We start from the raw sequence: 15,884 nt of genomic DNA on the forward strand, positions 1-15,884 counted from the left end.
TTCCTAAGGGCTCGAGCACACTCCCATACCCCCCCATCCAAAGGGCTCAAGCACACTCCACACACCCCCATCCTAAGGGCTCGAGCACACTCCACACCCCCCCAATCCTAAGGGCTCAAGCACACTCCCACACTCCCCCTTCCTAAGGGCTCGAGCACACTCCCACATCCCCCATCCTAAGGGCTCGAGCATACTCCCACATACCCCATCCTAAGGGATCGAGCACACTTCCACAAGCCCCCATCCTGAGGGTTCGAGCACACTCCCACACCCCCCCATCCTAAGGGCTCGAGCAAACTCCCACACACCCCCATCCTAATGGCACGAGCACACTCCCACACCCCCCATCCTAAGGGCTCGAGCACACTCCCACACCCCCCCATCCTAAGGGCTCGAGCACACTCCCCCATACCTCTTCCTAAGGGCTCGAGCACACTCCCACACCCCCCCATCCTAAGGCTCAAGCACACTCCCACACCCCCCTTCCTAAGGGCTCGAGCACACTCCCACACACCCCCCCATCCTAAGGGCTCGAGCACACTCCACATCCCCCCATCCTAAGGGCTCGAGCACACTCCCACACCCCCCCATCCTAAGGGCTCCAGCAAACTCCCACACACCTCCATCCTAAGGGCTCGAGCACACTCCCACACCCCCCCATCCTAAGGGCTCAAGCATACTCCCACACCCCCCCTTCCTAAGGGCTCGAGCACACTCCCACACACCCCCATCCTAAGGGCTCGAGCACACTCCCACATCCCCCCAACCTAAGGGCTCGAGCACACTCCCACCCCCCCCCCCCATCCTAAGGGCTCGAGCACATTCCCACACACCCCCATCCTAAGGGCTCGAGCAAACTCCCACACCACCCCATCCTAAGGGCTCGAGCACACTCCCACACCCCCCCATCCTAAGGGCTCGAGCACACTCCAACACCCCCCCATCCTAAGGGCTCGAGCACACTCCCCCATCCCCCATCCTAAGGGCTCGAGCACACTCCCACATCCCCCCTTCCTAAGGGCTCGAGCACACTCTCACATCCCCCCCATCCTAAGGGCTCGAGCACAGTCCCCCATACCCCTTCCTAAGGGCTCGAGCACACTCCCATACCCCCCCATCCTAAGGGCTCGAGCACACTCCCACACCCCCCCCAATCCTAAGGGCTCAAGCCCACTCCCACACCCCCCCTTCCTAAGGGCTCGAGCACACTCCACACCCCCCCATCCTAAGGGCTCGAGCACACTCCCACATACCCCATCCTAAGGGCTCGAGCACACTCCCACACACCCCATCCTAAGGGTTCAAGCACACTCCCACACCCCCCCACCCTAAGGGCTCGAGCAAACTCCCACACCCCACCATCCTAAGGGCACGAGCACACTCCCACACCCCACATCCTAAGGGCTCGAGCACACTCCCACCCCCCATCCTAAGGCTCGAGCACACTCCACCATACCCCTTCCTAAGGGCTCGAGCACACTCCCACACACCCTCATCCTAAGGGCTCAAGCACACTCCCACACCCCCCCTTCCTAAGGGCTCGAGCAGACTCCCACACACCCCCATCCTAAGGGCTCGAGCACACTCCCACATCCCCAATCCTAAGGGCTCGAGCACACTCCCACCCCCCCCCCCATCCTACGGGCTCGAGCACATTCCCACACCCCCCATCCTAAGGGCTCGAGCAAACTCCACACCACCCCATCCTAAGGGCTCGAGCACACTCCCACACCCCCCCCACCCTAAGGGCTCGAGCACACTCCCACACCCCCCATCCCCCTTCCTAAGGGCTCGAGCAAACTCCCACATCCCCCCATCCTAAGGGCTCGAGCACACTCCCACACCCGCCCCCATCCTAAGGGCTCGAGCAAACTCCCACACACCTCCATCCTAAGGGCTCGAGCACACTCCCACACCCCCCCCCCCCCATCCTAAGGGCTCGAGCACACTCCCACACCCCCCCATCCTAAGGGCTCGAGCACACTCCCACATCCCACATCCACCCATCCTAAGGGCTCGAGCACACTCCCACATCCCACATCCCCCCATCCTAAGGCTTGAGCACACTCCCACATCCCACATCCCCCCATCCTATGGGCTCGAGCACACTCCCACACCCCCACCTTCCTAAGGGCTCGAGCACACTCCCACACCCCCCCCCTTCCTAAGGGCTCGAGCACACTCCCACATCCCCCCATCCTAAGGGCTCGAGCACAATCCCACACCCCCCCTTCCTAAGGGCTCGAAACACTCCCACATCCCCCCTTCCTAAGGGCTCGAGCACACTCCCACATCCCCCCATCCTATGGGCTCGAGCACACTCCCACACCCCCCCCATCCTAAGGGCTCAAGCACACTCCCACACCCCCCCTTCCTAAGGGCTCGAGCACACTCCCACAAACCCCCATGCTAAGGGCTCGAGCACACTCCCACATACCCCCATCCTAAGGGCTCGAGCACACTCCCCCCCCCCCCCATCCTAAGGGCTCGAGCACATTCCCACACCCCCCATCCTAAGGGCTCGAGCAAACTCCCACACCACCCCATCCTAAGGGCTCGAGCACACTCCCACACCCCCCCATCCTAAGGGCTCGAGCACACTCCTACACCCCCCCATCCTAAGGGCTCGAGCACACTCCCCCACCCCCCTTCCTAAGGGCTCGAGCAAACTCCCACACACCCCCATCCTAAGGGCTCGAGCACACTCCCCCTCCCCCTTCCTAAGGGCTCGAGCACTTCCACACCCCCCCCATCCTAAGGGCTCGAGCAAACTCCCACACACCTCCATCCTAAGGGCTCGAGCACACTCCCACACACCCCCATCCTAAGGGCTCGAGCACACTCCACCTCCCCCCATCCTAAGGGCTCGAGCAAACTCCCACACACCCCCATCCTAAGGGCTCGAGCACACTCCCACACCCCCCCATCCTAAGGGCTCGAGCAAACTCCAACACACCTCCATCCTAAGGGCTCGAGCAAACTCCCACACACCCCCATCCTAAGGGCTCGAGCACACTCCCACCCCCCCCCCCCCCATCCTAAGGGCTCGAGCACATTCCCACACACCCCCATCCTAAGGGCTCGAGCAAACTCCCACACCACCCCATCCTAAGGGCTCGAGCACACTCCCATACCCCCCCCATCCTAAGGGCTCGAGCACACTCCCACACACCCCCATCCTAAGGGCTCGAGCACACTCCCCCATCCCCCATCCTAAGGGCTCGAGCACACTCCCACATCAACCCTTCCTAAGGGCTCGAGCACACTCTCACATCCCCCCCATCCTAAGGGCTCGAGCACAGTCCCCCATACCCCTTCCTAAGGGCTCGAGCACACTCCCATACCCCCCCATCCTAAGGGCTCAAGCACACTCCCACACACCCCCATCCTAAGGCTCGAGCACACTCCCACACCCCCCCAATCCTAAGGGCTCAAGCACACTCCCACACTCCCCCTTCCTAAGGGCTCGAGCACACTCCCACATCCCCCCATCCTAAGGGCTCGAGCATACTCCCACATACCCCATCCTAAGGGATCGAGCACACTTCCACAAGCCCCCATCCTGAGGGTTCGAGCACACTCCCACACCCCCCCATCCTAAGGGCTCGAGCAAACTCCCACACACCCCCATCCTAATGGCACGAGCACACTCCCACACCCCCATCCTAAGGGCTCGAGCACACTCCCACACCCCCCCATCCTAAGGGCTCGAGCACACTCCCCCAAACCCCTTCCTAAGGCTCGAGCACACTCCCACACCCCCCCATCCTAAGGGCTCAAGCACACTCCCACACCCCCCTTCCTAAGGGCTCGAGCACACTCCCACACACCCCCATCCTAAGGGCTCGAGCACACTCCCACATCCCCCCATCCTAAGGGCTCGAGCACACTCCCACACCCCCCCATCCTAAGGGCTCCAGCAAACTCCCACACACCTCCATCCTAAGGGCTCGAGCACACTCCCACACACCCCCATCCTAAGGGCTCAAGCATACTCCCACACCCCCCCTTCCTAAGGGCTCGAGCACACTCCCACACACCCCCATCCTAAGGGCTCGAGCACACTCCCACATCCCCCCAACCTAAGGGCTCGAGCACACTCCCACCCCCCCCCCCCCCCCCATCCTAAGGGCTCGAGCACATTCCCACACACCCCCATCCTAAGGGCTCGAGCAAACTCCCACACCACCCCATCCTAAGGGCTCGAGCACACTCCCACACCCCCCCATCCTAAGGGCTCGAGCACACTCCAACACCCCCCCATCCTAAGGGCTCGAGCACACTCCCCCATCCCCCATCCTAAGGGCTCGAGCACACTCCCACATCCCCCCTTCCTAAGGGCTCGAGCACACTCTCACATCCCCCCCATCCTAAGGGCTCGAGCACAGTCCCCCATACCCCTTCCTAAGGGCTCGAGCACACTCCCATACCCCCCCATCCTAAGGGCTCGAGCACACTCCCACACCCCCCCCCAATCCTAAGGGCTCAAGCCCACTCCCACACCCCCCCTTCCTAAGGGCTCGAGCACACTCCCACACCCCCCCATCCTAAGGGCTCGAGCACACTCCCACATACCCCATCCTAAGGGCTCGAGCACACTCCCACACACCCCATCCTAAGGGTTCAAGCACACTCCCACACCCCCCCACCCTAAGGGCTCGAGCAAACTCCCACACCCCACCATCCTAAGGGCACGAGCACACTCCCACACCCCACATCCTAAGGGCTCGAGCACACTCCCACCCCCCCATCCTAAGGGCTCGAGCACACTCCACCATACCCCTTCCTAAGGGCTCGAGCACACTCCCACACACCCTCATCCTAAGGGCTCAAGCACACTCCCACACCCCCCCTTCCTAAGGGCTCGAGCAGACTCCCACACACCCCCATCCTAAGGGCTCGAGCACACTCCCACATCCCCCAATCCTAAGGGCTCGAGCACACTCCCACCCCCCCCCCATCCTACGGGCTCGAGCACATTCCCACACCCCCCATCCTAAGGGCTCGAGCAAACTCCCACACCACCCCATCCTAAGGGCTCGAGCACACTCCCACACCCCCCCATCCTAAGGGCTCGAGCACACTCCCACACCCCCCCATCCCCCTTCCTAAGGGCTCGAGCAAACTCCCACATCCCCCCATCCTAAGGGCTCGAGCACACTCCCACACCCGCCCCCATCCTAAGGGCTCGAGCAAACTCCCACACACCTCCATCCTAAGGGCTCGAGCACACTCCCACACCCCCCCCCCCCATCCTAAGGGCTCGAGCACACTCCCACACCCCCCCATCCTAAGGGTTCGAGGACACTCCCACATCCCCCCTTCCTAAGGGCTCGAGCACACTCCCACATCCCCCCTTCCTAAGGGCTCGAGCACACTCCCACATCCCCCCATCCTATGGGCTCGAGCACACTCCCACACCCTCCCTTCCTAAGGGCTCGAGCACACTCCCACACCCCCCCATCCTATGGGCTCGAGCACACTCCCACATCCCCCCATCCTACGGGCTCGAGCACACTCCCACACCCCCCCATCCTAAGGGCTCAAGCACACTCCCACACACCCCCATCCTAAGGGCTCGAGCACACTCCCACATCCCCCCATCCTAAGGGCTCGAGCACAATCCCACATCCCCCCATCCTAAGGGCTCGAGCACAATCCCACACCCCCCCATCCTAAGGGCTCGAGCACACTCCCACATCCCCCCTTCCTAAGGGCTCGAGCAAACTCCCACACACCCCCATCCAAAGGGCTCGAGCACACTCCCACATCCCCCCATCCTATGGGCTCGAGCACACTCCCACACACCCCCTTCCTAAGGGCTCGAGCACACTCCCACACCCCACCATCCTAAGGGCTCGAGCACACTCCCACACCCCCCCATCCTAAGGGCTCGAGCACACTCCCACATCCCCCCATCCTAAGGGCTCGAACACACTCCCACATCCCCCCCATCTTAAGGGCTCGAGCACACTCCCACATCCCCCCATCCTAAGCGCTCGAGCACACTCCCACACCCCCACTTCCTAAGGGCTCGAGCACACTCCCACACACCCCCATCCTAAGGGCTCGAGCACACTCCCACATCCCCCCATCCTAAGGGCTCGAGCACAATCCCACATTCCCCCATCCTAAGGGCTCGAGTACACTCCCACACCCCCCATCCTACGGGCTCGAGCACACTCCCACACCCCCTCATCCTAAGGGCCCGAGCACAATCCCACACCCCCCTTCCTAAGGGCTCGAGCACACTCCCACATCCCCCCTTCCTAAGGTCTCGAGCACACTCCCACATCCCCCCTTCCTAAGGGCTCGAGCACACTCCCACATCCCCCCATCCTATGGGCTCGAGCACACTCCCACACCCCCCCTTCCTAAGGGCTCGAGCACACTCCCACACCCCCCCATCCTATGGGCTCGAGCACACTCCCACATCCCCCCATCCTACGGGCTCGAGCACACTCCCACACACCCCCATCCTAAGGGCTCAAGCACACTCCCACACCCCCCCATCCTAAGGGCTCGAGCACACGCCCACATCCACCCCATCCTAAGGGCTCGAGCACACTCCCACATCCCACATCCACCCCATCCTAAGGGCTCGAGCACACTCCCACATCCCACATCCCCCCATCCTAAGGGCTCGAGCACACTCCCACATCCCACATCCCCCCATCCTATGGGCTCGAGCACACTCCCACACCCCCCCCTTCCTAAGGGCTCGAGCACACTCCCACACCCCCCCCCCTTCCTAAGGGCTCGAGCACACTCCCACATCCCCCCATCATAAGGGCTCGAGCAGAATCCCACACCCCCCCTTCCTAAGGGCTCGAGCACACTCCCACATCCCCCCTTCCTAAGGGCTCGAGCACACTCCCACATCCCCCCATCCTATGGGCTCGAGCACACTCCACACCCCCCCCATCCTAAGGGCTCAAGCACACTCCCACACCCCCCCCTTCCTAAGGGCTCGAGCACACTCCCACAAACCCCCATGCTAAGGGCTCGAGCACACTCCCACATACCCCCATCCTAAGGGCTCGAGGCACACTCCCCCCCCCCCATCCTAAGGGCTCGAGCACATTCCCACACCCCCCATCCTAAGGGCTCGAGCAAACTCCCACACCACCCCATCCTAAGGCTCGAGCACACTCCCACACCCCCCCATCCTAAGGGCTCGAGCACACTCCCACACCCCCCCATCCTAAGGGCTCGAGCACACTCCCCCATCCCCCTTCCTAAGGGCTCGAGCAAACTCCCACACACCCCCATCCTAAGGGCTCGAGCACACTCCCCCTCCCCCTTCCTAAGGGCTCGAGCACTTCCACACCCCCCCCATCCTAAGGGCTCGAGCAAACTCCCACACACCTCCATCCTAAGGGCTCGAGCACACTCCCACACACCCCCATCCTAAGGGCTCGAGCACACTCCCACCTCCCCCCATCCTAAGGGCTCGAGCAAACTCCCACACCCCCCCATCCTAAGGGCTCGAGCACACTCCCACACACCCCCATCCTAAGGGCTCGAGCAAACTCCCACACACCTCCATCCTAAGGGCTCGAGCAAACTCCCACACACCCCCATCCTAAGGGCTCGAGCACACTCCCATACCCCCCCATCCTAAGGGATCGAGCACACTCCCACATCCCCCCTTCCTAAGGGCTCGAGCACACTCCCACATCCCCCCTTCCTAAGGGCTCGAGCACACTCCCACATCCCCCCATCCTATGGGCTCGAGCACACCCCCACACCCTCCCTTCCTAAGGGCTCGAGCACACTCCCACACACCCCCATCCTATGGGCTCGAGCACACTCCCACATCCCCCCATCCTACGGGCTCGAGCAAACTCCCACACACCCCCATCCTAAGGGCTCGAGCACACTCCCACATCCCCCCATCCTATGGGCTCGAGCACACTCCCACACACCCCCTTCCTAAGGGCTCGAGCACACTCCCACACCCCACCATCCTAAGGGCTCGAGCACACTCCCACACCCCCCCCATCCTAAGGGCTCGAGCACACTCCCACATCCCCCCATCCTATGGGCTCGAGCACACTCCCACACACCCCCTTCCTAAGGGCTCGAGCACACTCCCACACCCCACCATCCTAAGGGCTCGAGCACACTCCCACACCCCCCCATCCTAAGGGCTCGAGCACACTCCCACATCCCCCCATCCTCAGGGCTCGAGCACACTCCCACATCCACATCCCCCCCATCCTAAGGGCTCGAGCACTCCCACATCCCCCCATCCTAAGCGCTCGAGCACACTCCCACACCCCCACTTCCTAAGGGCTCGAGCACACTCCCACACCCCCCCATCCTAAGGGCTCGAGCACACTCCCACATCCCCCCATCCTAAGGGCTCGAGCACAATCCCACATTCCCCCATCCTAAGGGCTCGAGCACACTCACACATCCCCCCTTCCTAAGGGCTCGAGCACAGTCCCACATCCCCCCCATCCTAAGGGCTCGAGCACTCCCACATCCCCCCATCCTAAGCGCTCGAGCACACTCCCACACCCCCACTTCCTAAGGGCTCGAGCACACTCCCACATCCCCCCATCCTAAGGGCTCGAGCACAATCCCACATTCCCCCATCCTAAGGGCTCGAGCACACTCACACATCCCCCCTTCCTAAGGGCTCGAGCACAGTCCCACATCCCCCCCATCCTAAGGGCTCGAGCACACTCCCACAGGGAGGGGAGAGAGACAGGGAGGGGAGAGAGACAGGGAGAGGAGATAGGGGGGGACTGACTGATGGGGGGGGGGAACTGGGTGAGGAGATGGTGACTGACTGGGTGACTTTGACTGACTAGGTGGGGGGGGTGACTGATTGGGGGGTACCTCTGGTGTCACACAAACACACACACACACACTCCCATATATATACACACACACACACACACACACACCCATAAATACACACACACACACACACCCATATATATACACACACACACACCCATATACATACACACACACATATATACACACACACACATATATACACACACACACACATATATACACACACACACATATACACACACACACACACATATCCACACACACACCCCCATATACACACACACACCCCCATATACACACACACCCCCCCATATACACACACACCCATATACACACACACACACCCATATACACACACACCCATATACACACACACACACCCATATACACACACACACCCATATACACACACACACCCCCATATACACACACACACCCCCATATACACACACACACACCCATACACACACACACACACCCATACACACACACACACACTCTCTCTCTCACTCTACACAGACGGGGGACGGGGGGGTCGGAACCGAGGAAAGGCCGCGACCAGCACCACCACCCGCTCCCCCCCCTCCTCCCGCGCAGGCAGCGGGAGCGCCGGGGACAGCGCTGGGGAGAAGAAACCCCCTGCTACCACCTCCATGAAGGCAGCGGGAGCACCGGGCACGTGGGGGGGGATCAGAGGGAAGCGGGGACCTGAGGGACATCCCAGCTCCCATCTCCTGCCCCGCGGGCTGACACGGGGGGTAAGCGGGGACAGGAGAACACCCCCGCTCCCATCTCCTGCCCCGCAGGCTGTCACGCGCTGACAGGGGGAAAAGGGAACCCGAGGGACATCCCCGCTCCCATCTCCTGCCCCACCGGGCTGTCACGCGCTGACAGGGGGAAGCGGGATCCCGAGGAACATCCCCGCTCCCATCTCCTGCCCCGCGGGCTGACACGGGGGGTAAGCGGGGACAGGAGAACACCCCCGCTCCCATCTCCTGCCCCGCGGGCTGTCACGCGCTGACAGGGGGAAGAGGGAACCCGAGGGACATCCCCGCTCCCATCTCCTGCCCCGCGGGCTGTCAGGCGGTGACAGGGGGAAGCGGGAACCCAAGGGACATCCCCGCTCCCATCTCCTGCCCCGCGGGCTGTCAGGCGGTGACAGGGGGAAGCGGGAACCCGAGGGACATGCCCGCTCCCATCTCCTGCCCCGCGGGCTGTCACGCGCTGACAGGGGGAAGCGGGATCCCGAGGAACATCCCCGCTCCCATCTCCTGCCCCGCGGGCTGTCACGCGCTGACAGGGGGAAGCGGGATCCCGAGGGACATCCCCGCTCCAATCTCCTGCCCCGCGGGCTGTCACGCGCTGACAGGGGGAAGCGGGGAACTGAGGGACTGTCAAGAGGGGAGCGCCGGGGACAGGAGAACACCCCCGCTACCACCTCCATAACTGCGGGCAGCGGGAGCGCCGGAGACAGGGGGTAAGGCAGATAATACTTACTGTGTCCTCCATGGGAAAAAAAAATGGGCGCTCGTTGGGGGCGGACTCATATAGAGCCTGGCCGCGCGCCCACAAAGCCTGAGAACGCGCGCCAATCAGCTGCCAGGTAGGGGGAGATTTTTTTTTCCAGCACGAGCAGGGAAATTTAAAAAAACAAACACTGCTGCTTGTCCAATATTTACTCGCCCAGAGGTTAAATCTTCTCGCCCCGGGCGTGTAAATGTATATGATTGTCGCACAATGCACATTGATGCCCTGACATCCAAAACCTATGCCAAACTAGGTGTACTTTACAGGAACAAATCCTCCCTAAGGCCGCGATTATAGTGCTGGCGACGGCAACACGACCGATGTCACCCGTCGCCACCCGCGAAAGTTGTAATTTGTTGTTCTGCGACTGTCGGCAGTGACGTCACTAAAGGGGGCGGGCCGTGCAATTTGATTGGTTTACAGAGTCGCGTGTGGCGACTCTCTAAAAAATCAAATAGATCTGGCTAGCAAGTTTTCAGACGCTCCCTCGCACTTACTATAAGCGCTGGCGACGGAGTCAATTGTCACCGTTGCGGGCACTATAAGCGCAGCCTAAGTCTGCTGGTCAGAAAGCGTATCGCACAGCAGATGCTAATGCCAATTATCGACTATGGAGACATAGTATACGGCTCGGCACCCCAAACCCACCTTAGCAAACTTGACACCCTTTACAATACAATATGCCGTTTTGTTCTCCAATGCAACTACAACACACATCCCTGCGAAATGCTCAAAGAACTAGATTGGTCATCACTAGAGTCCAGGCACAAAGTTCACCTTTCTTGTCTTGCCCAAATACTTTCTGGGCAAGCTACCCGCCTTCCTGAACAAGCTCCTCCCCCCTACCACATGCAGCACATATCATCTGAGATCAGACTCCAAAAGACTGTTCATGGTCCCAAGGTTCAGCAAAGTATCCGGCCGTTCCTCCTTCTCTTACCATGCACCCACAACTGGAACAAGCTACCGGAGACTCTCACAGCCGCCACCAGTCTAAGGCCGCGCGTATAGTGACGGCGAAGCGACGTCGCTGAAAACAAACGCATTGCCGCCGCCGCGTGTGCTTATAGTAAGCGCGATGGCGACAATGCAATGTCTTGTATATAATGTATACCCTGCTCACTTATGTAACTGTATTTCTAACCATGTATTATTTGTCATCATAACTCTGTGCCCAGGACATGCGTGAGAACGTGAGGTAACTCTCACTGTATTACTGCCTGTAACACGTTATAACTCTGTGCCCAGGACATGCGTGAGAACGAGAGGTAACTCTCACTGTATTACTGCCTGTAACACGTTATAACTCTGTGCCCAGGACATGCGTGAGAACGAGAGGTAACTCTCACTGTATTACTGCCTGTAACACGTTATAACTCTGTGCCCAGGACATGCGTGAGAACGAGAGGTAACTCTCACTGTATTACTGCCTGTAACACGTTATAACTCTGTGCCCAGGACATGTGTGAGAACGAGAGGTAACTCTCACTGAATTACTGCCTGTAACACGTTATAACTCTGTGCCCAGGACATGCGTGAGAACGAGAGGTAACTCTCACTGTATTACTGCCTGTAACACAGTTATAACTCTGTGCCCAGGACATGCGTGAGAACGAGAGGTAACTCTCACTGTATTACTGCCTGGTAACACATGTTATAACTCTGTGCCCAGGACATGCGTGAGAGCGAGAGGTAACTCTCACTGTATTACTGCCTGTAACACGTTATAACTCTGTGCCCAGGACATGCGTGAGAACGAGAGGTAACTCTCACTGTATTACTGCCTGTAACACGTTATAACTCTGTGCCCAGGACATGCGTGAGAACGAGAGGTAACTCTCACTGTATTACTGCCTGTAACACGTTATAACTCTGTGCCCAGGACATGCGTGAGAACGAGAGGTAACTCTCACTGTATCACTGCCTGTCACACATTATAACTCTGTGCCCAGGACATGCGTGAGAACGAGAGGTAACTCTCACTGTATTACTGCCTGTAACACATGTTATAACTCTGTGCCCAGGACATGCGTGAGAACGAGAGGTAACTCTCACTGTATTACTGCCTGTAACACATGTTATAACTCTGTGCCCAGGACATGCGTGAGAACGAGAGGTAACTCTCACTGTATTACTGCCTGTAACACGTTATAACTCTGTGCCCAGGACATGCGTGAGAACGAGAGGTAACTCTCACTGTATTACTGCCTGTAACACGTTATAACTCTGTGCCCAGGACATGCGTGAGAACGAGAGGTAACTCTCACTGTATTACTGCCTGTAACACGTTATAACTCTGTGCCCAGGACATGTGTGAGAACGAGAGGTAACTCTCACTGTATTACTGCCTGTAACACGTTATAACTCTGTGCCCAGGACATGCGTGAGAACGAGAGGTAACTCTCACTGTATTACTGCCTGTAACACAGTTATAACTCTGTGCCCAGGACATGCGTGAGAACGAGAGGTAACTCTCACTGTATTACTGCCTGGTAACACATGTTATAACTCTGTGCCCAGGACATGCGTGAGAGCGAGAGGTAACTCTCACTGTATTACTGCCTGTAACACGTTATAACTCTGTGCCCAGGACATGCGTGAGAACGAGAGGTAACTCTCACTGTATTACTGCCTGTAACACGTTATAACTCTGTGCCCAGGACATGCGTGAGAACGAGAGGTAACTCTCACTGTATTACTGCCTGTAACACGTTATAACTCTGTGCCCAGGACATGCGTGAGAACGAGAGGTAACTCTCACTGTATCACTGCCTGTCACACATTATAACTCTGTGCCCAGGACATGCGTGAGAACGAGAGGTAACTCTCACTGTATTACTGCCTGTAACACGTTATAACTCTGTGCCCAGGAATGCGTGAGAACGAGAGGTAACTCTCACTGTATTACTGCCTGTAACACGTTATAACTCTGTGCCCAGGACATGCGTGAGAACGAGAGGTAACTCTCACTGTATTACTTCCTGTAACACGTTATAACCCTGTGCCCAGGAATGCGTGAGAACGAGAGGTAACTCTCACTGTATTACTGCCTGTAACACGTTATAACTCTGTGCCCAGGACATGCGTGAGAGCGAGAGGTAACTCTCACTGTATTACTGCCTGTAACACGTTATAACTCTGTGCCCAGGAATGCGTGAGAACGAGAGGTAACTCTCACTGTATTACTGCCTGTAACACGTTATAACTCTGTGCCCAGGACATGCGTGAGAACGAGAGGTAACTCTCACTGTATTACTTCCTGTAACACGTTATAACCCTGTGCCCAGGACATGCGTGAGAACGAGAGGTAACTCTCACTGTATTACTGCCTGTAACACATGTTATAACTCTGTGCCCAGGACATGCGTGAGAGCGAGAGGAAACTCTCACTGTATTACTTCCTGTAACATGTTATAACCCTGTGCCCAGGACATGCGTGAGAGCGAGCGGTAACTCTCACTGTATTACTGCCTGTAACACATGTTATAACTCTGTGCCCAGGACATGCGTGAGAACGAGAGGTAACTCTCACTGTATTACTGCCTGTAACACGTTATAACTCTGTGCCCAGGACATGCGTGAGAACGAGAGGTAACTCTCACTGTATTACTGCCTGTAACACACGTTATAACTCTGTGCCCAGGACATGCGTGAGAACGAGAGGTAACTCTCACTGTATTACTGCCTGTAACACATGTTATAACTCTGTGCCCAGGACATGCGTGAGAACGAGAAGTAACTCTCACTGTATTACTGCCTGTAACACGTTATAACTCTGTGCCCAGGACATGCGTGAGAACGAGAGGTAACTCTCACTGTATTACTGCCTGTAACACGTTATAACTCTGTGCCCAGGATATCCGTGAGAACGAGAGGTAACTCTCACTGTATTACTGCCTGTAACACGTTATAACTGTGTGCCCAGGACATGCGTGAGAACGAGAGGTAACTCTCACTGTATTACTGCCTGTAACACGTTATAACTCTGTGCCCAGGACATGCGTGAGAACGAGAGGTAACTCTCACTGTATTACTGCCTGTAACACACGTTATAACTCTGTGCCCAGGAAATGCGTGAGAACGAGAGGTAACTCTCACTGTATTACTGCCTGTAACACGTTATAACTCTGTGCCCAGGACATGCGTGAGAACGAGAGGTAACTCTCACTGTATTACTGCCTGTAACACATGTTATTAAAAAAATAAAAGTGTGTGTGTGTGTGTCTGTGTGAGAAAGCGTGTGTGTGTCTGTGTGTGTCTGCATGAGGGACAGAGTGTGTGTGTCGGTGTGAGAATGTGTGTGTGTCTGTGTGTGTCTGTATGAGTGTGTGTGTGTCTGTATGAGTGTGTGTGTCTGTATGAGAAAGCGTGTGTGTGTCTGTATGAGGGACAGAGTGTGTGTCTATATGAGAGAGCGTGTCTGTATGAGAGTTTGTGTCAAAGACACTGACAGGGTGAGGGGCAGGGGGTGAGGGGCAGGGGGTGAGGGGCAGGGGGTGAGGGGCAGGGGGTGAGGGGCAGGGGGTGAGGGGCAGGGGGTGAGGGGCAGAGGGTGAGGGGCAGGGGGTGAGGGGCAGAGGGTGAGGGGCAGGGGGTGAGGGGCAGGGGGTGAGGGGCAGGGGGTGAGAGGTAGGGGGTGAGGGGCAGGGGGTGAGAGGTAGGGGGTGAGGGGCAGGGGGTGAGGGGCAGAGGTTGCGAGGTAGGGGGTGAGGGGCGGGGGGTGAGGGGCAGAGGGTGAGAGGCAGGGGGGTGAGGGGCAGAGGGTGAGAGGCGGGGGGTGAGGGGCAGGGGGTCAGGAGGCAGCCGTCCCCCCTAACAAAGGCTGGCTCCTAAAACTTGTGCCTGGCTCCCAAGTACTGTATATGTGTGTCCCCTTATTATTATTACCCGGGTAACAGAGCCCCCTCCCCCTCCCTTATTGTTATTCCCCCACCGGGTAACAGAACCCCTCCCCCCTTATTATTATTACCCGTGTAACATAGCCCCCACCCCCCTTATTATTATTACCTCCCGGGTAACAGAGCCCCTCCCCCCTTATTATTATTACCCCCCCCCCCGGGTAACAGAGCCCTCCCCCTTATTATTATTACCAGGGTAACAGAGCCCCCACCCCCTTATTATTACCTCCCCGGGTAACAGAGCCCCTCCCCCCTTATTGTTATTACCCCCCCGGGTAACAGAGCCCCTACCTGCCTCCGCTGCAGGGAGCTGCTTCGCTCTGTGTGCAGAGCTGATCGGGGAGAGTGGGGCATTCGGGACTACAATTCCCAGAAGCCTCGGTTGGGTCACATGTCCCGTCTCAGCCAATCAGGCGAGAGCAGCCATAACGTGGGGGAGGCAGCTGCACAGTCGGCAGCAAGCATGCAAGCAAGCGGCCACTATAATCTGGGCATTAGGCTGCTAATATGAAGATATAGGAATATCATAATAATAGATGGTTGGAGAGAAAATTCCTCATCAGAATCCGTCAGATGTCTTTCACGTTCCTCCAGGGTAGCTGTTGCCATCAGTTTTGAATTGCTGTATAATACTTGCCAGCTGTA

At 58.2% G+C, this 15,884-nt stretch overlaps 1 protein-coding gene across 1 annotated transcript in view; it reads right to left on the bottom strand.

Moving 5' to 3' along the window:
* The window catches only part of LOC142497979 (uncharacterized), a 107,733-nt gene extending 92,123 nt beyond the window's left edge, over positions 1-15,610 (bottom strand). The window contains 1 exon segment of the mRNA XM_075606472.1: positions 15,531-15,610. The gene's annotated coding sequence lies outside the window, so the exon portion shown is untranslated.
* Between the last annotated feature and the right edge of the window lie 274 nt (positions 15,611-15,884).

Source organism: Ascaphus truei, chromosome 6 (assembly GCF_040206685.1).
Source record: "Ascaphus truei isolate aAscTru1 chromosome 6, aAscTru1.hap1, whole genome shotgun sequence".
Lineage (NCBI taxonomy): Eukaryota > Metazoa > Chordata > Amphibia > Anura > Ascaphidae > Ascaphus > Ascaphus truei.